Below are 21,913 nucleotides of genomic sequence, written 5' to 3'. Positions count from 1 at the left end.
ACCATCTTTCTTTTTTTTTTTTTTAAAGATTTATTTTTATTTATTTATGATAGAGAGAGAGAGAGAGAGAGATGCAGAGAGAGAAACAGGCTCCATGCTGGGAGCCCGACACGGGACTTGATCCCGGGACTCCAGGATCGCACCCTGGGCCAAAGGCAGGCGCAAAACCATCTTTCATCTCATACTATAAACCAGCATTCCTTGCACAGCTTTTTAGTGCTACATTTTTCACATTTCTGTGCTTTTTCTCTCTTTAAGGTGACCCCCCAAACTTTGTGCATTATGTTCCCAAGTGCAAGAAGGCTGTGAGGTGCCTTACAGAGAAAAATACATGTGTTGGTTAAGCTTTATTCAGGCATAAGTTATAGTGCTTTTGGCTGTGATTCAGTGTTAATGAATCCTCAGTATAAAGTAACGTGTCTTTCAACAGAAACACAACATTTTAAAAGGTATTTTTATCAGTTGATAGAAATGTGACTAGAGGCTTGCCTGAACGTAGCTCTATTATATCTTCTAAAAGCAATGGCTCATTATTCACAAGTTTATTGTTGTGTTGTTGTTGTTGTTGTAAGATTATATTTATTTGGGATCCCTGGGTGGCGCAGCAGTTTAGCGCCTGCCTTTGGCCCAGGGCGCGATCTTGGAGACCCGGGATCGAATCCCACATCGGGCTCCCAGTGCATGGAGCCTGCTTCTCCCTCTGCCTGTGTCTCTGCCTCTCTCTCTCTCTCTGTGACTATCATACATAAATAAAAATAAAAATAAAAAAAGATTATATTTATTCATTTGAGAGAGTATGAGTGTGAGGGGAAGGGCAAAAGGAGAGGGAGAAAACGACCCCCGCTGAGCAGGAAGCCTGATGTGGGACTCGATCCCAGGAGCCTGAGATCATGATTTAAGCTGAAGGCAGATGCTTCACTAGCTGAGCCACCCAAGCACCCACAAATTCATTGTTTATAGTGACTTTTTAGGGGCACCTGGGTGGCTCAGTTGGTTAACTGTCCAACTCATGATCTCAGCTCAGGTCTTGATCTCAGGGTTGTGAGTTCAAGCCTCACGTTGGGCTCCACTGGAGCCTGCCACCCCCTCCCCTGAAAATGACTTTTTAGAACATGACTACCGGGAATAATGAGAATCAAGTGCATTTAAGTTGTTTTATAAGCAGTTTACCCAAGAATAGAGATAATGAAAATAACTTTGTTAGCAATTCCAGTGAGAATTCAGAAACCGCAAACCCAAGTTTTTATTCCATATTTTCCCGATATTTAATATGTGTGTGTATCACAAATGGGTAACATTCTTTGGATGCATCTAACTGTTCACTAGTTGTTATGCATGAGCCTACAATATATTTATCTTCTAAATATTGATTCCAGATTTCAGGTACATTTTTACTGTGTTCTAGCTTATCATTACCTTGATGATTGTTCACGGATTTCATCAAAACATTTTTGAAATTTCATGGCTCATAATTTTAAGTGGACAGATTATAGCTACCTTCTTTGTTGGATTACAGCAAAAATATTTCATTTTTATATTAGCACCAGTAAGAATGATCAGTCTAATTACTGTTTTTCATTTCTGTAACATCTGTTAGCTTCCATTTACTTCTGTATACACATCTGTCTTTTATATTTGTCCACTCACAAACTTTATTAAGTGAATTTGGGTGTACAGGCATCATAAAAGGTGAATACTGGCAGGGGGCAGGAAAAAAGATGAATACTATCATGTTTTTTTAACAAAGTAAGAGAGTTCACATTTTTACCACAAAATATTACAATGGAATCCTTCCTGTTGAAGGATTGAATGACACTACTGTACTTCCTTTTTTGTCCTCAGAAATATATCACTTCTTGAGTTGGGAGAAAATGCACCTAGGTAGTATATACCATTTGAAGACTCATCATCTGAGATTTTGCTTATAGGGACAAGTTCACCACCACTCTTAGTCTACAGTAGGGGTCACAACTTTTTCTTAGGGGCAGCTGACTGAGAAGAGCATGTGGCTCTTGATCTGAGTCGTGAATTTGAGCCCCACATTGAGTGTAGAGATTACTTTAAAAATTTTAAAAATAGGGATGCCTGAGTTCAGTCAGTTAAATGTCTGCTTTCAGCTCACGTCATGACCCCAGGGTCCTGGGATCGAGCCCTACATGGGGCTCCCTGCTCAGTGGGGAGCCTGCTTCTTCCCCTCCCTCTGAGCCTCCTTCCTGCTGTGCTCTCTCTCTAATAAATAAATGAAATTTTTAAAGAAAATAAAAATAGGGCAGCCCCTGTGGTGCAGCAGTTTAGTGCCGCCTGCGGCCTAGGGTGTGGTCCTGGAGGCCCAGGATCAAGTCCCACGTTGGGCTCCTTGCATGGAGCCTGCTTCTCCCTCTGCCTATGTCTCTGCCTCTCTCTCTCTCTCTCTCTCTCTCTCTCTATGAATAAATAAATAAAATCTTAAAAAAAGAAAAAGAAAAAGGGATACCTGGAGTGGCTCAGTGGTTGAGCCTTCTGCCTTTGGCCCAGGGCGTGATCCTGGAGTCTTGGGATCGAGTCCCGCATGGAGCTCCCCACAGGGAACCTGCTTCTCCCTCTGTCTCTGCCTCTCTCTGTGTGTCTCTCATGAATACATAAATAAATAAACTATTTTAAAATAATAATAAAAAGACTAAGAAATAATTTAAAATTTTTTCTCTTAAAAATTTTTTTTTCTCTTATAGGACTGGGTAGTAAATACATTAGGTCATAGTTTTCTAACTGCTGGTCTAGATGTTGCTGTCTCTTCACATTCGTCTTCTAATTGGTTTAATAATTATGAAAATATTTCCTTTGCCAATTTTGTTCTTTATGCTATTATAGAGAATAAAAAGTCTAAACTTTTGGGGCACCTGAGTGGCTCAGTGAAGCATCTGCCTTCAGCTCAGGTCATGATCCTGGGGTCCTGGGATCAAGCGAGTTGGGCTCCCTGCTCAGCGGGAGGTCTGCTTCTCCCTCTGCTCCCCTCCGCTGCCCCCCTGATTGTGCTCATGCTCACTCGCTCTCTTTCAACTAAGTAAATAAATTCTTTAAAAAAAAAAGTCTGAATTCTGTTTTCAAGGAGGGCTTAAAAGAAAAAAAAAAAAGACCACAAGGATGAAAGACAATGTCTCCCTACTTCTGTTAAAACTTCTTCTTAAAAGAAAATCTGTACCTTGGGCAACAGAATAAGAAAACGGAAGGATGATGCAATAATGATCATCTTTTGTGATGATTTATTTCATCATTGTTTTAGGTGAACTCTGTCCTTGCATGTTCTTACTATTTCAGTCTTTTTAAAAAAATCATAACTGCAGATAATCAGTGAATGTTATCTATTGTTACATGACAAAATACCCCAAAATTTACACCTTAAAATGGTACATTTATTATTTCTAGTTTTTGTTGATCAGGAGTCCAGGAGCAGCTTATTAGCTGGGTGGTTCTCATGAGACTACATCTCAAGTTTTTGCTGGGGCTGGAGGATCTGCTTCCAAGCTCACTCACTCCTTTTTGTTTGGAGACCTGAGTACCCTAGCTTCTTGGGGCTTTCCATACTCAGCCTGAGAGTCACATCATGGCAGCGGGATTCCCCAGAGTGAGTGACCCGATAGAGAGTGAGCAACACCACACCCACTTTATAAATTTCTTTTTAAGATTTTATTTATTTACTAATGAGAGACACAGAGAGGCAGAAACACAGCAGAGGGAGAAGCAGGCCACATGCAGGGAGTCTGATGCGGGACTCAATCCCCAGACTTGAGGATCATGCCCTGAGCTGAAGGCAGATGCTCAACTGCTGAGTTACTCAGGCTTCCCCACACCCACTTTAATAACTCAGTTTCTGCATCACACCCTGCCCCTTCCGCCTTTTTCTATTCTTTAGAAGTAAGTCCAACTCACTAAAGTCACGGGAATAGGATGACACTGTCAACTGGAGGGGATTATACAAGGGCATGCATACCAGAAGGCAGGTATCATTGGGGACAATCTTAAAGGCTCGCTACCACAATGAGCTACAGTAAAATAAATACAGAGATGAAGAATAATAAAATATTCAAGATGTGATAATAAAATCACTAAAATTCTATATTTTAGATTTATAAAAGAATCCAGTAGCATTATAGCATAATTGCAAGATAGGAGTTTTATCCTTATTCTTTTTAAAAGAAATTTTTTTTAAACATTTTATTTTTTTATTCATGAGAGACACAGAGAGAGAGAGAGAGAGGCAGAGACACAGGCAGAGGGAGAAGCAGGCTCCTTCAGGGAGCCCGACGTAGGACTCGATCCCGGGACTCCAGGATCACACCCTGGGCTGAAGGCGGCGCTGAACTGCTGAGCCACCCGGGCTGCCCTATGTTTATTATTCTAAGTAAAGTTTCTCTGTTCTTTGGCAGACCTCTAACAAAGAGTGAGTCATGAGGCCTTACAAATTGTTACTAGAAGTGCTCAAAACAGAAACTCAAAAACTAAGATAGGACCCATTGGACCCAGATGATATACCAGGAATTAATTTCCTCTTTTTGCTTTCCTTATAAATTTACAGATTCCTTCTTATGGATTTATTAAAAGATTATCATAGGACAATGAATTTTTTTCTGGACAGTGATGTAGTTGTATTCTGTAGATTCTGTTACGTAGAATCGTTACCATTTTCTACGTACTTTGAGTTTTGTTTTCAACTCTAGAAAAGTGTAGTATTTTAATTTTTTTTTTTAATTTTTATTTATTTATGATAGTCACACACAGAGAGAGAGACAGAGAGGCAGAGACATAGGCAGAGGGAGAAGCAGGCTCCATGCACCGGGAGCCCGACGTGGGATTCGATCCCGGGTCTCCAGGATCGCACCCTGGGCCAAAGGCAGGCGCCAAACCTCTGCGCCACCCAGGGATCCCAATTTCTTGGTGATTAGGTTTAATTACCAGTTGTATTATAGTTGGATGATGTTTGTATTGTAATCACTGTTGTTTTTTTAAGATTTGAGAGAGCAAGAGCGAGCATAAGCGGGGGACAGAGGAAGGATGGGGTGGTTGAGGACCAGAGGGAGAGAGGGACAAGCATACTCACCGCTGAGCAGGGATCTGGACTCTGGGCTCAGTCCCAGGACCCCAGGATCATGACCTGAACCAAAGGCAGATGCTGAACCAACTGAGCCACCCAGGTGCCCTGGTTTTTTTGTGTTTAATACATGATTTTTTTTTCCCCGAAAGATTTTATTTATTTATTTGAAAGAGAGAATAAGCAAGAAAGTGAGCGCAAGCAGAGGGAAAGCAGTAGGAGAGGGCAGACTGAGAGGGGAAAAGCAGACTCTCTGCAGAGCAGAAAGTGGACGCAGCTCTATCCTGGGACTCTGGCATCATCATGACCTGAGCCAAGGCAGACACTTAACTGACTGAGCCACCCAGGCACCCCTTTAATACATAGTTTTGATCATTGTTTTATATAAATGTGTTTAATCCTGTTAGGAACCAGTGTTCCTTAAATTTTTTTGAATAATTTTGCATATTCTATGAATTTCACAATTTGTGTAATTATCCCATAAAGATTGAATTTAGTATTGCATTAAGTCTTTATATTAGCATATTTTCTTCTAGTTTTATTTATCTTGATGAGTATATTGCTTTCTGTTTTTCTTTTGATTTTATAAGAAAATAGATTTTTTTTTGTTTTTTGTTTTTTTTTTGTTTTTTCTTTTAAAGTTAATATCTTTTTTTTAAAATGTTTATTTATTTATGATAGTCACAGAGAGAGAGAGAGAGAGAGAGAGAGAGAGAGAGAGAGAGGCAGACACAGGCAGAGGGAGAAGCAGGCTCCATGCACCGGGAGCCCGACGTGGGATTCGATCCCGGGTCTCCAGGATCGGGCCCTGGGCCAAAGGCAGGCGCTAAACCGCTGCGCCACCTAGGGGTCCAAGAAAATAGATTTTGAAACTGCATACTTATATTAGATCTTTTTTACCCCCAGATTCAGGTGCAGCTCTCTCCCAAGGAGAATGGTATTTTGATGCGCCACGGTCAATGTGAACAAAATTTCATCTTTTTCTTCATGAAGAGTTGGTTGGGTGGCACAGTCACCTGTATTTCCACATGTTGTATGTGACTCATGCTTAAATAACAAGCTGTGTGTTTCAAGGGAATTATCAGTTTAAATAACTCAGTAATGGAAATGTGAGTAATTAACTCAGTCACATGTAGTACAGAAAAGTCAACCTGTGAAAATTTCGACTCAGCACATTTGTATATTGTAACTTCCCTAGTATAAAGTGTGTTAAGCTTTTTATTAATGCCTTTAAAATAAATGGTAAATTTTTTTAACCTTGACTGAGTATTTTTCTTTATATCTGGTGAGACAAATCTGTATAAAAAGGTAGGAAGAGAACTACTTGAACTTATTTAGGTAGGGGTAATAGTGTAAAGATATAAGCAATTATAAAGCAATGTTGTTGATAATCCAAGGTTGGGAAACAAAGCTCGTGAAGCCGGGTGTCTCAGGACTGGACCCAGCCAGTCGGGGACCACGGCTCTTTTCTGCTTCTTGGAAGTCATCTTGTCAGATTGTCATCATGCCACTGCCTGACGTCGCTGCCCACGCTTTTGTGCTTTCGCCACAGCCTTGCAGTTCCATCCACGGTCCATTTGACAGTATCTCCATCAGTTCAGAGTCTCAGGAGGGATAGAGAATCCTGTTGCTTCAGTTGAGTCTGAGGCTTGGTATCTGTGCGCCTGGGATTCTCCGTCGCCTTTTTATCTGTGGGAGAAGTTGTTAATATAAAAAGTTCTGTTTCCTTCAGAAGTTTCACCTGGACAAACTAAATGTACCTAACATAGTTGTAGCTGCCCAGTACACATTTGTTGAATAACATGAATATTCAATTCCTGGTAAGTAAACTTCACAGGGTGGGGTGTTTTATAGCTTAAGCTTTCTTGTACAGGTGAGTAGATTTTTATTTTACTTGACACCTAGTATTTTAAACTTATTTCATTGCCTAAGTAAGTGTGCCAGCTTAAATTTAGTTACAAGGATAGCTTACTTGCGTTCTCCAACATTTTTAGAAACCCTTTTATTTGTGTGTGTGTGTGTGTGTGTGTGTATTTAAATTCAATTAACATGGAATGTATTACTGGTTTCAGAGGTAGAGGTCAGGGATCCATCAGTCTTAGGTAACACCCAGGTAACACCCAGTGCTAATGACATCATGTGCCCTCCTTAATGTCCATCACCCAGTTACCCCATCCGCACACCTGCCTCCTCTCCAGTGATCCTCACTTTGTTTCTTATGATTAAGAGTCTCTTACAGGGAAGCCCTGTTATAATACCTAATACAGTTGGAAAGTGGTTGTAGGTTCAAGCAAGTCATTCACTTCAGCAATTATTTTTTTTTTTAATTTTTATTTATTTATGATAGTCACACAGAGAGAGAGAGAGGCAGAGACACAGGCAGAGGGAGAAGCAGGCTCCATGCACCGGGAGCCTGACGTGGGATTTGATTCTGGGTCTCCAGGATCGCGCCCTGGGCCAAAGGCAGGCGCCAAACCGTTGCGCCACCCAGGGATCCCCACTTCAGCAATTATTTACTCAGTTTTATGTGCTAGGTACTCTTCTATGTGCTTGGAGATAGCAATTTAAAAAAAAAAAAAAAAAGATGAAAGTTCCTGCTTACAGCAGTCGGGACCACTGGCAAACAAGTGAAATGTATAAGGTGCCAGATAGTAATACATGCTATAGAAAAAAATGAAGTAGAGAAAGACGTTAGGCAGAGTGCAGTTGGAATGTGGATGCTTTTTAAAAAAAGAATGGTCAAGGGGCACCTGGCAAGCTCGGTCATGTGACTCTGATGTCAGGAATGTATGTGACTGTTCATCTCGGGGTTGTAAGTTCAAGCCCCATTTTGGTAGTAGAGATTACTTTAAAAAATTTTTTTAAAAAGGGCAGCCCGGGTGGCTCAGCGGTTTAGCACTGCCTTCAGCCCAGGGCCTGATCCTGGAGCCCCAGGATCGAGTCCCATGTCAGGTTCCCTGCATGGAGCCTGCTTCTTCCTCTGCCTATGTCTCTGCCTCTGTGTGTGTGTGTGTCTGTGTCTCATGAATAAATAAATAAAATCCAAAATAATAATAAATAAATAAATAATAAATAAATAAATAAATAAATAAATAAATAAATAAATAAATAAAATAAATTTATAAAAAAGAATGGCCAGGGAAGCTGAGGTAACATCTGAGCAGGGATGTGAAGGAAATGAGAGCCATTCACATAAGTAGAGAGAGCACCTCTCTGTCAAAGGAAACAAGTACAAAGGCCCTAAGGGTGAGTTTGGCATGTTCAGGGAATGGCGAAACCAGTGTGGCTGGAATGGAAGTGAGTGAGGAGGAGAGATTAAAGTGTTGGGATTTCGGGAGGTAACTAGGGGTCAGGTCACATGTAGGCCACTGTAAGGTCTTTTGTGTTTGTATTCATCTGAGATCCATTGGAAAGTTTTGTTTTGTTTTTAAAGATGTATTTATTCATGAGAGACACAGAGAGGAGAGACGCAGAGACACAGGTAGAGGGAAAGCAGGCTCCCTGCAGGGAGTCCGATGCAGGACTTGATCCTGGATCCTGGGATCACACCCTGAGCTGAAGGCAAACGCTAAACCAGTGAGCCACTCAGGTGTTCCCATTGGAAAGTTTTGAACCAAAAGTATAGCATGATCTGATTTATTTTAAAATGTCTTATGACTACTACGTGTTGAAAATAGATCTTAAGTATCAAGAGAGGCAGCAGGCTGACTAGTTAGTGGTTAGTAGTGGTTGGATCTGAGTGTATTTTTTAAGTAGAGCTCAGCCTTTGCCAGTAGATGACATAGGGAGAAGCAAGAGAAATTAAGGACGACTCCCTAGGTTTGGGGCCTCAACAAGTGAAAGAGCAAAGGTGGAATTTAATAGAGAAGTTGGCATAAAGGGTACTTGTGGGAAAGGAAGGATAGGAGCTGGGTTTAGACAGGTGAAATCTGAGTCGAAACTCATAATACGAGGAGTTAGATACGATTCAAGATTTCAGAGTGGATAACTCTGGGAAACGAACAAGGGGTAGTGGAAGGGGAGGTAGGCGGGGGGCTGGGGTGACTGGGTGATGGGCACTGAGTGGGGCACTTGAGATGAGCACTGGGTGTTATGCTATATGTTGGCAAATTGAACTCCAAAAAAAATAAAAATAAAAAAAGATTTCAGAGGAGAGAACTGGGCTAGAGATGAAAATGTAGAAGTTAAGTTAGCATAGACTTGGAATTTCAAGCTGTTCATCAGGACCACATCTCCAAGCAGGGTCTTTCTTTCTTTTCTTTTCTTTCTTTTCTTTCTTTTTTTTTTCTTTTTTTTTTTTTAAGATTTTATTTATTTATTTATTCATGAAAGACAGAGAGAGAGAGGGGCAGAGACACAGGCAGAGGGAGAAGCATGCTCCATGCAGGGAGCCTGATGTGGGACTTGATCCTGGGATTCCAGGATCACGCCCTGGGCCAAAGGTAGGCGCTAAACCACTGAGCCACCCAGGGATTCCCAAGCAGGGTATTTCCGTAGAGATGTCAGAGAACTCTGGAATACCCCTAGAGTTCAGAGGTCAGACATGAGAAAAAGCAGTAAAGGAGACTGAGGGAAGTCTCAGTGAGTTAGGAGAAAACCAGAAAGGGTCCCCTGGAAGCCAAATGAAGCATTTGAGGAGGGAGTGATGGGCCACATCTACTGGGTCAGCTGTTATTAACGAGTAATGGATGAGGAGTGAGAAGTGTTTATTGAATTGAGTGATGTCGAGCTCATCGGTAACTCTCCTGAGAGCTGCTTAGGTGGAATGAAGGGAAAGCCTGTGGGAGAGAACGTAAGAACAACTGAATATAGCCCCATACGAACAACTCTCTCAAAGATTTTTTTAAAATTTTATTTATTCATGAGAGACACAGAGAGGCGGAGACACAGGCAGAGGGAGAAGCAGGCTCCCTTCGGGGAGCCCGATGTAGGACTCATCCAGGGACCCCAAGATGCTTAACCCAGTGAGCCACCCAGGCATCCCTCTCAAGAAATTTTGTTTTCCTGAATTGGTTATATTTTGGTTTTAGTAAAATCATTTACAACATTTAGAGTTTTTGTGAACTTCGGTCCATTTGTATACATGTTTATGAATGTGTCAGTTGTTTAGATGAAATTTCTTACTGGAAGTCATGGTAGGGGGTAGCCCCGATGGTGCAGCGGTTTGGCGCCGTCTGCAGCCCCGGGTGTGATCCTGGAGACCCTGGATCGAGTCCCGCCTCGGGCTCCCTGCCTGGAGCCTGCTTCTCCCTCTGCCTGTGTCTCTGCCTCTCTCTGTCTCTCTGTGTGTCTTAATGAATAAATAAATAAAAATTTAAAAAGAAAAGAAAAGAAAGTAATGGTAGGGCAGCCCGGCTTGTTTAGCAGTTTAGCGCCCCCTCGGCCCGGGGCCTGGTCCTGGAGACCCGGGATCAAGTGCCGCGTCCGGCTCCCTACATGGAGCCTGCTTTTCCCTCTGCCTGTATCTCTGCCTCTGTGTGTGTCTCTATGAATAAGTGAATAAAATCCTTAAAAAAATATAAATAAATAAATGAAAGTCATGGTAAAAATTTGAAAAATATGGAATTAGAACGAGAAATTGTAGGTATCGTTTGGATAAGAGGTTGAGGATCGTAGGAGATGTTTTGACGTGGGTACCATGCAAGGATTTAGGGAGTTGGAGAGGATTGGAAGACGTGATCAGAAAGGGAGAAGTTTAGAAACGTCAGGCTGAGCGCCAGGGCAGGGAGGGATGGCCTGGGTGTCCTGTGGAAACAATGTGGACTAGAATAAAAGGGCCCAGTACTCTTCTAGTCTAAAAATACTTTGTCATGGCCGTATTCCATTGTTTGTAAAGGGCCGGAGTTATTTTAGCTTTGCAGGTTATCTAGGATAGTCTCTGTCACCTATTTTTGAAACCTTTAAAAACGTAAAAAAGAGTCGTAGTGCAGACTGCACAGGCTCAGGCCATACTTTGCTGCCCTGCCTTATCCTAGAAGCCCTCATCAGAAGCTTTAGAGAGATTATTGACATGGAGTTCTATTTGTTTTTTTTTTTCTATTTGTTTTTAAAATACCACTTTTAAGATCTGCAAGAGAGAGAGGAGTCAAACCTGCCCCTTCCTATCCGCGGCCTCCTGGCCCCCTCCTGGAAACCAGCCGCTACCCGTCTTGTAGATCATATGTGAGAAGTTTGCTGTAACGTGCGCTCGCGTATACCCCATCAGTCAAGCTTAAAAAAAATTCTAGGTTCTTTTTGCTTTAAGTCTGAATTATTTAGTCAGTATTAGTTTTATCAGGTTGTTGCTTTTCATGTCCAAATGCCCCCTTCACCACCTTCCCTGCAGTAGTAGATCTGGGCTCTATAGAGACCTGTCCCCCCAGCAGGCACCTGGAAAGCTTGGTCACTGGGGGGTCCTGGTGAGACCCAAGGAGCTAGCACCGTCCCTCCCGCCCAGCTGCTGGCAGCTCCTCCACCCGAGATCTTTCTAGCAGCCCATGTTGGCAGAGCCGGCACCACTGCCTGAACGGGCTCCTCTGATACCCCCGGGCTCCCGGAGGGGCCAAGGCGGGCGAGACCAGGGTGGGGGGGCGGAGGGGGTGCTTGGTAGGATGAGGCCTGAGCTCACGGCCGAGGATTGTTGAGTGGCCTTCGGTGCCCGAAGCCGGGGAGGGCAGGGCCCAAGGCGGGCAGACGGCCGGGGAGTCGGGGCCCGGTCCGAGGCCTTGCCTCCCGCAGCTGAGCCGTCCTTCCCTCTGGAAGAGCCTTAACAGCATGACCGTAGGGAGTTGCTCCTGGAATCGGGGCCCGGGAAGATCGCCTATTTCTTGCAAACCACGGCACGTTCTGTAAACTGAGGCCGCTCGGGTGCTGCTGAGCCCCGGCCTCCTGGAGTCGCCGTGTGTTTCTCCCCTCAGCTCCCGGCCGCCCCGTCAGCCTGGGGCGGTCACTGTCCCCGGGGTCCCTGCTCGCCGTCAGACGACACCCTGTTCTGTCCTGAACGTCACGGTGCAGACGGGACCAGAGAGGAGGAGCAGAGCACACGGTCCTGTGGCCGGCAGGGACATCGCAGAGGTCCGGGCCCCCGGTCCGTTGCAGGCTAAAGGCTGCCAGGGGCCGTCAGCGGGGAGCCTGCTGCTCCCCTGCCTGGGTCTCTGCCTCTCTCTGTCTCTCTGTCATGAATAAATAAATAAAATCTAAAAAAAAAAAAAAAAAAAAAAAAACTAAATAAATAAATAAATAAAATCTTTAAAAAACAACAACAGGGATCCCTGGGTGGCGCAGTGGTTTAGCGCCTGCCTTTGGCCCAGGGCGCGATCCTGGAGACCCAGGATCGAATCCCACGTCAGGCTCCTGGTGCATGGAGCCTGCTTCTCCCTCTGCCTGTGTCTCTGCCTCTCTCTCTCTCGCTGTGTGACTATCATAAATAAATAAAAATAAAAAAAAAAACCTAAAATCTTAAAAAAACAACAACAACAACAACAAAACAGCCTTTTGCATCAAAGACGTCTCAGGAATTCTTTCTTGGCCATCAGATCAAAACCCCAACGTCTTTCCTAGATCAGTTATACTAAGTTACTGGCAAGCAGAGAAATCACAATAAAAAAATAATATGCAGGTTTCCTGTGCTGCTCCAAAGTAGAGCAGGCCCATTTTCATAGACCAAAACAGCAGAAAGCAAAGAAGCAAATGATTGACATGGAAAACTTTCTGAGCTTCCTCAGACCCCAGAGACGACCTCTGTGAGACTGCTTGGATCGCCTCCTGCTACCGAGAGTGCAGAACGGATGGGGGGAGGGGGCAGACGCCCACATGGCCCAAGGGGACTCCCCACGGGGCCCCTCAGCTTAGGCGGCCCCTCGAGGACTTGCTGTGGCACACAGGCTGGGCAATCTTTGTTCCTTTCTTTTTTTTTTAATATTTTATTTATTTATTCATAGAGACAGAGAGAGAGAGGCAGAGACACAGGCAGAGGGAGAAGCAGGCATCAGAGAGCCTGACATGGGACTCGATCCAGGGTCTCCAGGATCACGCCCTGGGCTGTAGGTGGCGCTAAACCGCTGCACCACCAGGGCTGCCCGGGAATAAAGATTTTTTTTAAATTTTTATTTATTTGTGATAGTCACACAGAGAAGAGAGAGAGGGAGGGAGGGAGGGGGCAGAGACACAGTCAGAGGAAGAAGCAGGCTCCATGCACCGGGAGCCCGATGTGGGACTCGATCCTGGGTCTCCAGGATCACGCCCTGGGCCGAAGGCAGGCGCCAAACCGCTGCGCCACCCAGGGATCCCTCTTTGTTCCTTTCTTTGTAAAAGTGAAAACCCTCCCTGGATCTTCTTTTTTTTTTTTTTTTTTTTTTAAGATTTATTTGTATTTATTTATTCATGATAGAGGGAGAGAGAGGCAGAGACACACAGGAGGAGGGAGAAGCAGGCTCCATGCAGGGAGCGGGATGTGGGACCCAATCCCAGGTCTTCAGGATCGCACCCTGGGCCAAAGGCAGGCGCTAAACCGCTGAGCCACCCAGGGATCCCCTCCCTGGATCTTCTAAGAGGTATTTATTTTAGAGTGAGACAGTGAGTATGCACAAGCTGTGGGAGGGTCGGGGGGAGCAGACTCCCCTGCTTGGGGTGCAGCCTGGCTCAGTGCTCCCTGCAACCTCAGGTCATGACCTGAGCTGAAATCAAGAGTTGGCTGCTTCACCCACTAGGCCACCGGCACCTCAGGGGTCTACAGGTTAAAGAAACAGGTGGCGATGGAGGCCTCTGTAGGACTGATGAGGATGAAGGCTTGTGAGAAGTGGGATACTTGTATTTCAGCTACTGAACAAAACAACAGAACTCCCTACAAATGGAAGCTGAGGGCACTGACGTTGCCTCAGCCGCCCAGACCACTTGGGCCAGACCACTGGGGCTCAGTGGCTGCCTTGGGCTCAGGGCGTGACCCTGGGGTCTCGGGATCGAGTTCCATGTCGGGCCTCCTGCAGGGAGCAGGAGGGTCTGCCTGGGTCTGTGCTTCTCTCTCTGGGTGTCTCATGAATAAATAAAATCTTAAAAATATATATAAAAAATTAAACACTGTAATTTAAAATTTTATTTAGGGCAGCCTGGGTGGCTCAGCGGTTTAGTGCCGCCTTTAGCCCAGGGCCTGATCCTGGAGACCCAAGATCGAGTCCCATGTCAGGCTCCCTGCATGGAGCCTGCTTCTCCCTCTGCCTGTGTCTCTGTCCCTCTCTCTCTCTCTCTCTCTCTCTCTCTCTCTGTGTGTGTCTCTCATTAATAAATAAATACAATCTTTAAAAAAATTAAAATTTTATTTAAAATTTTTAAAAGATAAACTCTAGTTCAAAACTAAGGCTCCTTCCGAGTGGTGGTAGAGCAACAAGTGGTCTGGGCGGCGGAGACAGTCAGGCCCAGTTCCACCCCGGGTGGGCTGTGACCCTTCTGTGGTCATCATGTGAAGGACCTGGGTGATCCGCTGATGCCCGTCGGGCCACGTCCTCTGGAGGCCCGGGTCAGTCGAGGTGGGGGGGCGGGGCCCAGGCAGAGGGAGCAGAGGCGCCCCGCGGGGAGCCGACCGGACTCAATCCGGGCCGGGCCGCCCTGGGCCCAGCGCGCGCCGTCGCCCCCGCGCCCGCCTCCCCCTGCTTTGCGGAGAACCCTGCAGGGACCGCGGGGCGCCCAGGGTCGGGGAGGGGAGCGGCCCCCCGCAGCCCCCGCTCCCGCGCCCTCCCGGCCGCACCCTGCCCTCCGCCCGAGGTCACGGCGCGGCGGGAGAGGCGCGCGGAGACACGGAGCCCCAGGGAAGGCCGAGGCAGGCCGGGCCCCAGCCGTGCAGAGGGGTGGGCGCCCGGAGCCCCCACACTGGGGACGAGAGGACGGAGGGGGAGGGCGGGGGAGGGCGGGCAGGATGAGGAGGACGGGGAGGACGGGGAGGAGGTGGCGTCCAGTCTGACGGCCGGAGCCCGAGCGACACCCCGGGCACTTGAGCGGCTCGCGGCCCCCCTCCCTTCTCCCCTGCCCCCCTCCCCCTTCCTTCCCACTCCCAGAGGACACTGGTTTCCAAAACCTCAAGCACGAGGAGGAGGAGGAGGAGCGGGGCGAGGTGTGAAAGCGCCCGCGGAACCTGCGGCCCACTGACCCGCGGGGACCCGCCCCGCCCCGCCCCTTCCCGCGCGGAGCAGGTGCACGACCGAGAGGCGGGGACCCAGGGGCCGCCAGCACCTCCGCCCACCGGGCCTGGCGCTTCCAGGACCCGCCCCTCGAGAACGACTGACGAGTCGGGGGAGAAATCGATCCACCGAAAGTCTTCGGGGCTCCTGGGCTGCCCGCGCGGGGCCCAGGTCGAGACCCGGGTCCGGGGTTCGGGTCCGGGGTTCGAGTCCCGTGTCGGGGCCGCGGGGCGCCTGCTGCTCCCTCTGCCTGGGGCTCGGCCTCGCTCTCTCTCAGGAATAAATACGTAAAATCTTTAATAATTAATAATAATAATATTAGGGATCCCTGGGTGACGCAGCGCTTTGGCGCCTGCCTTCGGCCCAGGGCCTAATCCTGGAGACCTGGGATGGAGTCCCACGTCGGGCTCCCCGCATGGAGCCTGCTTCTCCCTCTGCCTGTGTCTCTGCCTCTCTCTCTCTCTGTGTGACTATCATTAAAAAAAAAAAAAAAAAATTAAAAAAGAATAAATTAAAACAAAAAAATTAACACCGGGTCTAGTGCGGGAGCCTTGGGCTCAGTGTCTCTGCCTCCCTGCGGGGGCAGCACCCATCCCCACAGGTGCTGCCAGCTGGCTGGCCCGGTGTCCGCTGCAGGCCGCTGTCCGCATGGCCATCTGTCACCTGCAGCACCTGCTCCCCAGGCTCTTGGGCTCCAGACCACCTACCCCACGAGCCGAGCCCCTTGGGCCCTGAGGACAGAGCTGGGGGGGCTGGCGGGGGGAGGGGCCGCAGCCGGGAGGGTCCACTGGGGCTGGGCCTGGCGCCTGCACCACCCACGTGGGGCAGGAGCCCTGCGGACCCCAGGCCAGCAAGCCAGCGGCACCCACAGCTGACCGCCCAGGCCCCAGGGACCTGCGACGGGCTGGCCCCGGGCCCAGTTGATCCTTCTCTTGGGAAAAAAATACAGTGAATGAAGTGTTTCAACTGCCTTGGAGGAGCCAGTGTGGACACCCACGCCCCAGACTCCGGCGGTGACCGTGTCACGCTCCAGGATGCCAAAAGTGAGCCTTCAGCTACCGGCTCCGTCTTTGCAGGGGACTTGAACTCACTTCCTGAGATGTTCGTGAAACAGGGCGGGCTTGTCCCGGGTGGACGTTGGCCTCCCGGTCTGTTCCCCACTAAGTAAGGCACCTGGTAGGTTCAAGTCACATGCATGTAACTTCATTTATTTTTATTTTTTAAGATTTTATTTATTCATGAGAGGGAGAGGCAGAGACACAGGCAGAGGGAGAAGCAGGCTCCCTGCGGGGAAGGGTCCCGGGACCCGGGGTCACGCCCTGGGCCGAAGGGAGACGCTTGCTCAACCGCTGCGCCCCCAGGCAGCCCGGATTGGATCCTTTTAAACGTAAAATTCTACCTTCTACATATTTACTGATGACGTACACGATTCCTTCTGGTCCGTTTTTAACATTGATTGTGAACCTTCTTGTCTATTATAAGGACATACTTGTATCCGCTGAACATTAGGATCCCGCCCTGGGCCGGAGGCAGGTCTAAGGTGCTGAGCCACCCAGGGATCCCCTAAAACCTGCTTTTAAATTCTGGGCACGTCCGCTACACGACGAGGGGCAGCGGTCTTCCTACCTCCGCGTCAATCACAGTCCCCAGAGGACCTGCAGAGATGCCACCTGCAGCCCGAGCCCAGGGGCCGATGCAGGTCTGTGACAGCCGAGAACGGGCCTCCCTAATGAGCTCCAGGCTTTTTTAAAAGTCATTTTAATTCTAGTATAGTTGTCAGTGTCTTATTTGACACTTAGAACTCATTTAGGATTTTATTTTCAGAGAGAGAGTGTGTGAGCGTGGTGTGGGGAGGGGCAGAGGCAAAACCTTTGTTTCGTTTACAAGATTTTTTTTTTTTTAATTTTTATTTACTTATGATAGTCACAGAGAGAGAGGCAGAGACACAGGCAGAGGGAGAAGCAGGCTCCATGCAGGGAGCCCGACACAGGACTCGATCCCGGGACTCCAGGACTGTGCCCGGGGCCGAAGGCAGGCGTTAAACCACTGGGCCACCCAGGGATCCCCTTCTTACAAGATTTTATTTGAGAGTGAACGAGTTCTCACTCGTGAGAGCACGAGCGAGGGAGCACGGTGGGAGCACAGGGAAGAGCAGAGGAAGAGGGAGAAGCGGGCTCCCCGCTGAGCAGGGCACCGATGCGGGTGGTGCCGGGACCCCAGGACCCTGACCTGAGCCGAGGGCTGCTGTGTACCCCACCCAGCACCCCCAGGAGGAGAATCTCAAGCAGACCCCACAACCCCGAGGTCATGACCTGAGCCGAAACCAAGAGCTGAGCGCTTAACCGAGCCACCCGGGAACCCCTAGAACTCATTTAAAAATCCAGTTTCAGCATCAAAATATATGGCACGAGGGGAACTCTGTTCCCAGAAGAGAAAGGCCTGGGCTGAGTACTGTCACTTCCCTTAAAAACCCCGGAGCGGTGACCCACGCGCACCTACAGACCCTGCGAGCCTCTCGGCCTCCTGGCTCAGCGTCCCCGCCGCCTCCGTTAGGCCCGCAGCGTTGCCTCAGCCGGACCCTGGCGCCCGGTGCCTTTGGGGGACCCTGAGGGGACCTCCCGGCGGCCTCCCAGCTCCTCCCGGCCATTCTCAGCACTTTCACGTCATTACCCTCCACAGGACTGCCCCTGGGCCCGAGGGTGCACTGACCCCGGTTAGGGCTTGGGGCCCTTTCTCGGGGCGCATCCCAACGCCCAGGAGCCCCAGGGAGGTGGCGGAGTGCCAGGGTTAGAGGATTAGTAACGACGCAGCTGGGCTGGATTCCCAGGACCCTGGCCTGAGGGGTCTCAAACAGCAACTTATTCAGGGGAAATAAAGAATTTAAAGCTCATAAAAGCCTCCACCGGGCCCGTCACCCCTGCAGGAGGGCGCCCCGGGGGGTGGGGGGGGAACGTGGAAAGGCGCCTCTTCCCTTACTCTTCCCTCCTCCTTGGCGTGAGGATTCGGCCCCTTCAACTACGTTCTTTTCATTGGCTTCACTACGGCTTCCCAGGGTGCCACACACTTCATTTTATTCTTGACTAATTTGCTTATATAGCTCATAAAACTTGAACTCTATAAAACCATTTTTAAGAATTCTCACCCTCATCCTTGCACCCACCCGGTTCTATGCCACCACCTCAGACAACCACCCTTACGAGCTCCCTGGGTATCTTGTTTTTTAAGAGCCTTATTGAGAGAAACTTCACATACCACACACCTGAACTAGCAGAGTGTACAATTTAATAGTTTTTAGTCGGCTCACTGAGTTGCACAGTCATCGCTACCACCGTCTTAGATTATTTCCATCGTTCCAGAAAGCGGCCGTATGCCCGCCCATTAACAGTCGCTCGTTGTCCCAGCTGTTCACAGCACTCATGGTACGATCTTTATTTTCAACAGGTCCAGAGTGATGACATCTTTTTCTTTTTTGTCCAAAAAAAACTCCTCACAACCCCAAGATCAAGCCACATGCTCTACCGAGTGAGCCAGCCACATGCCCCAAAATATAGTTTTTGGTTTCTTTGTTTTTTAAGTAATTTCTATGCCCAACGTGAGGTTTGTCATGCTTGAGCCTAGTAATTTGACTCTTTTTTTTCTTGGTCAATCTAGCTAAAGATTTGTTGAGTTTGTTGAACCAACTTTTGGGTTTACTGATTATCTCTATTGTCTTCCAGTGTTTCCTTGCACTAATACAAACATAATTTTATTTTTCCTTTTTCCTTACACTAATAGGTAGCACATGGTATACTCTGAGCACTACCTAGTATATTCTAAAGGATGTACTTGAGGTAGAAGGAAAATGATCCTAAATAAATCTGAGATGTAGGAAGAAATGAAAAGCCACAAAAGTGGTAAATGTTATTTTTTCAAATATGTAAATATGTCCTGGGGGGGATGCAAAAAGGAGGTCTTATTAAAACATGGGGACAGGACCCATGGGCACAAAGAGCTGCCTATGTGTGAGATTTTATTTTATTTTTTAAAATATTTTATTTATTTATTCATGAGAGAGAAAGAGAGAGAGAGGCAGAGACATAGGCAGAGGGAGAAGCAGGCTCCTTCAGGGAGCCCGACGTAGGACTCGATCCCAGGTCTCCAGGACTGTGCCCTGGACTTAAGGCGGCCCCAAACCGCTGAGCCACCCAGGCTGCCCTATGTGTGAGATTTTTATAAACACTCATTGATTAACACAAGTAATAATACAAATAACAAAGGAAAGAATTATATATACAGTAACAATAATACAGAAATGAGGAGAAAGGTAAATGAGGTTTGGTGTATTATCTGGGGGAGGGGAGGGGAATATATCAACTTTGGAGTCTTGATGTTATACGTATTAGACATACATTTCTTTTTTGTTGTTGGAAAGTGAGCGAGCGAGCGAGCAGAGGGACAAGGAAAGATGATCTGAAACAGACTTTGTACTGAGGGCAGAACTGGACGCGCGGCTCGATCCCACAACCCTGAGATCATTGTCTGAGCCAAAATCAAGGGTCGGATGCTTACCTGACTGAGGCACCCAGGTGCCCCAGAACACAAATTTCTGGTGCCTCCTCACATTCTGGTGGCTGCTTACTTCTTTCCCAGCCCTTGCCCACCTCCCCATCGAAGTACACCCCGCCTATGTGCCCCGGCTGCCTCTCCGCCGTCCAGAGTCAGCTGCCAAGCCACACCCCTGCGCATGAGCTCTGGCTTTCTTTTTTTTTTTTTTTTCATGATAGTCACACACAGAGAGAGAGACAGAGACACAGGCAGAGGGAGAAGCAGGCTCCATGCAGGGAGCCTGACATGGGACTCAATCCTGGGTCTCCAGGATTGCGCCCCGGGCCAAAGGCAGGCACTGAACCACTGCGCCACCCAGGGATCCCGAGCTCTGGCTTTCTGAGCAGCTTCCGGATGACAATGGCCCAGCTGTGTGTGGCAGGCCTCGGCCAATGGGTAAGGCGCGATGAAGACGTTAGGAAATCACACGGCCCTCCTTCTTCCCTTCAAAGGACCACTCAGAGGGTCAGTTTCTCCTTATAAACCTCCTGAGAGGGCAGCCCGGTGGCACAGTGGTTTAGCGCCGCCTGCAGCCCAGGGCTTGATCCTGGAGACCCGGGATCGAGTCCCACGTCAGGCTCTCTGTATGATGCCTGCTTCTCCCTCTGCCTGTGTCTCTGCCTCTCTCTCTCTCTGTCTCTATGAATAAATAAAGTCTTTAAAAAAAATTAAAATAAAATAAAAATAAATAAATCTCCTGAGAAGTCCCCCACTCTGACTCCACACTGCACGCTGGGGGACACCTAGGACTTCACAGCTCGGGACCAGGTCTGGCCATGCTGGGTCACATGACATCAGGACCTGCTTGACTTTCCTACACTCATGTCCCTGGACCAGCACCTTCCAATACGTCCATTTCTGTCTCAGGTTCTACTTTCTAGAGGACCTAGGGAAGTGATGCTGTGTATTATACAGTTTAGGATAAAAGAATAAAAATAGAGCATACAATTTCCAAACTACATAAGGAAAGACATAAAATGGTGGAAGACTGTCAATACAAAAAAAAAAAAAAAAAGAGGGGGGTGAGAAGAAATAGTTGAAACAAATAGCACAGAGTAAGATGGTTGACGTAAAGCCAAATATATCAGCAGGCGTATTAAACACAAAAGGACTACAATGCTTCAATTAAAAGATGATGACTGTCAGGCCAAATAAAGAAAAGAATATGAAGTAAAAGGTATGTGTTTATTATTTATTTATTTTAAAGATTTTATTTATTTATTCATGAGAGACACAGAGAGAGGCAGAGACACAGGCAGAGAGAGAAGCAGACTCCATGTAGGGAGCCCGATGTGGGACTCAATCCCAGGACTCCAGGATCACGTCCTGGGCCGAAGGCAGGCACTAAACTGCTGCGCCACCCAGGGATCCCAAAGGTAGGTGTTTAAAAAGTCCTTAAAATAAATCTACTTTTCATAATGAATGCTAAGCATTAAGGAATCTCTTCCTGAATTCAATAGCAGAACTGAGAAAGCCACACCCTGCAGGAGGACCTCTAATGTTCGTCGCCTTCACTATTGTATATTGTGAAGTTCCGAGGGGGAAAACAACGACCAGAACCAACAGTCTCAGATCACCACGGCTGTTCCTTCATCCTAAACAAGCCAGTACTTTCTCTACGATGTCCCCTTTAGAGAAGGGACGGAGGCGGTGTCTCTAATAGATGCAACTTTGCGAGAGGTGACCGCTCAGGGCCATTCTTCTAAATCAGGTGGTCTCGTTGAAGGCATCTCCTACGAGCCCCTGCGAACCTCTGCCCACAGAACATGAGGAGGGAAGCCAGCAGTTACCTGGTTACCTCAAGCTGCAAGCTGCTTCCACATAAAGAGCCATTAGGTCCAGGCTGAGAGGAGGACTCATAGGAGAGGGATCTCTTACTTTCATTTGGCCACATTACATCTCTGTGCGTGTGGGCGTGCACCTGCAACTGAGGATGCGTATGTCTGGGCTCAGTTCAAGATCTGTGAATAGACGGTTCCATTGTTTTATTTTGTTTTTTTAAAGATTTTATTTATTCATGAGAGACACAGAGAGAGGCAAGAGACCCAGGCAGAGGGAGAAGCAGGCTCCCTGCAGGGAGCCGGATGCGGGACTCGATCCGGGGACCTCGGGGTCA

The 21,913-nt window shown here is 47.7% G+C and overlaps 1 protein-coding gene across 2 annotated transcripts in view; it reads left to right on the top strand.

Moving 5' to 3' along the window:
* LOC121497357 (survival motor neuron protein) overlaps window positions 1–6,321 on the top strand; it is a 41,978-nt gene extending 35,657 nt beyond the window's left edge. For both annotated transcript variants that reach the window (XM_041766903.1, XM_041766904.1), the window contains one exon: window positions 5,972–6,321. The gene's annotated coding sequence lies outside the window, so the exon portion shown is untranslated. The remainder of the gene's footprint in view (window positions 1–5,971) is intronic.
* The last annotated feature ends 15,592 nt before the right edge of the window (window positions 6,322–21,913 follow it).

The sequence above is a fragment of the Vulpes lagopus genome, chromosome 8, assembly GCF_018345385.1.
Source record: "Vulpes lagopus strain Blue_001 chromosome 8, ASM1834538v1, whole genome shotgun sequence".
Classification (NCBI taxonomy): Eukaryota; Metazoa; Chordata; class Mammalia; order Carnivora; family Canidae; genus Vulpes; species Vulpes lagopus.
Note: the sequence above shows the minus strand (reverse complement) of the source record. Positions and strands in the feature narration are given on the sequence as shown.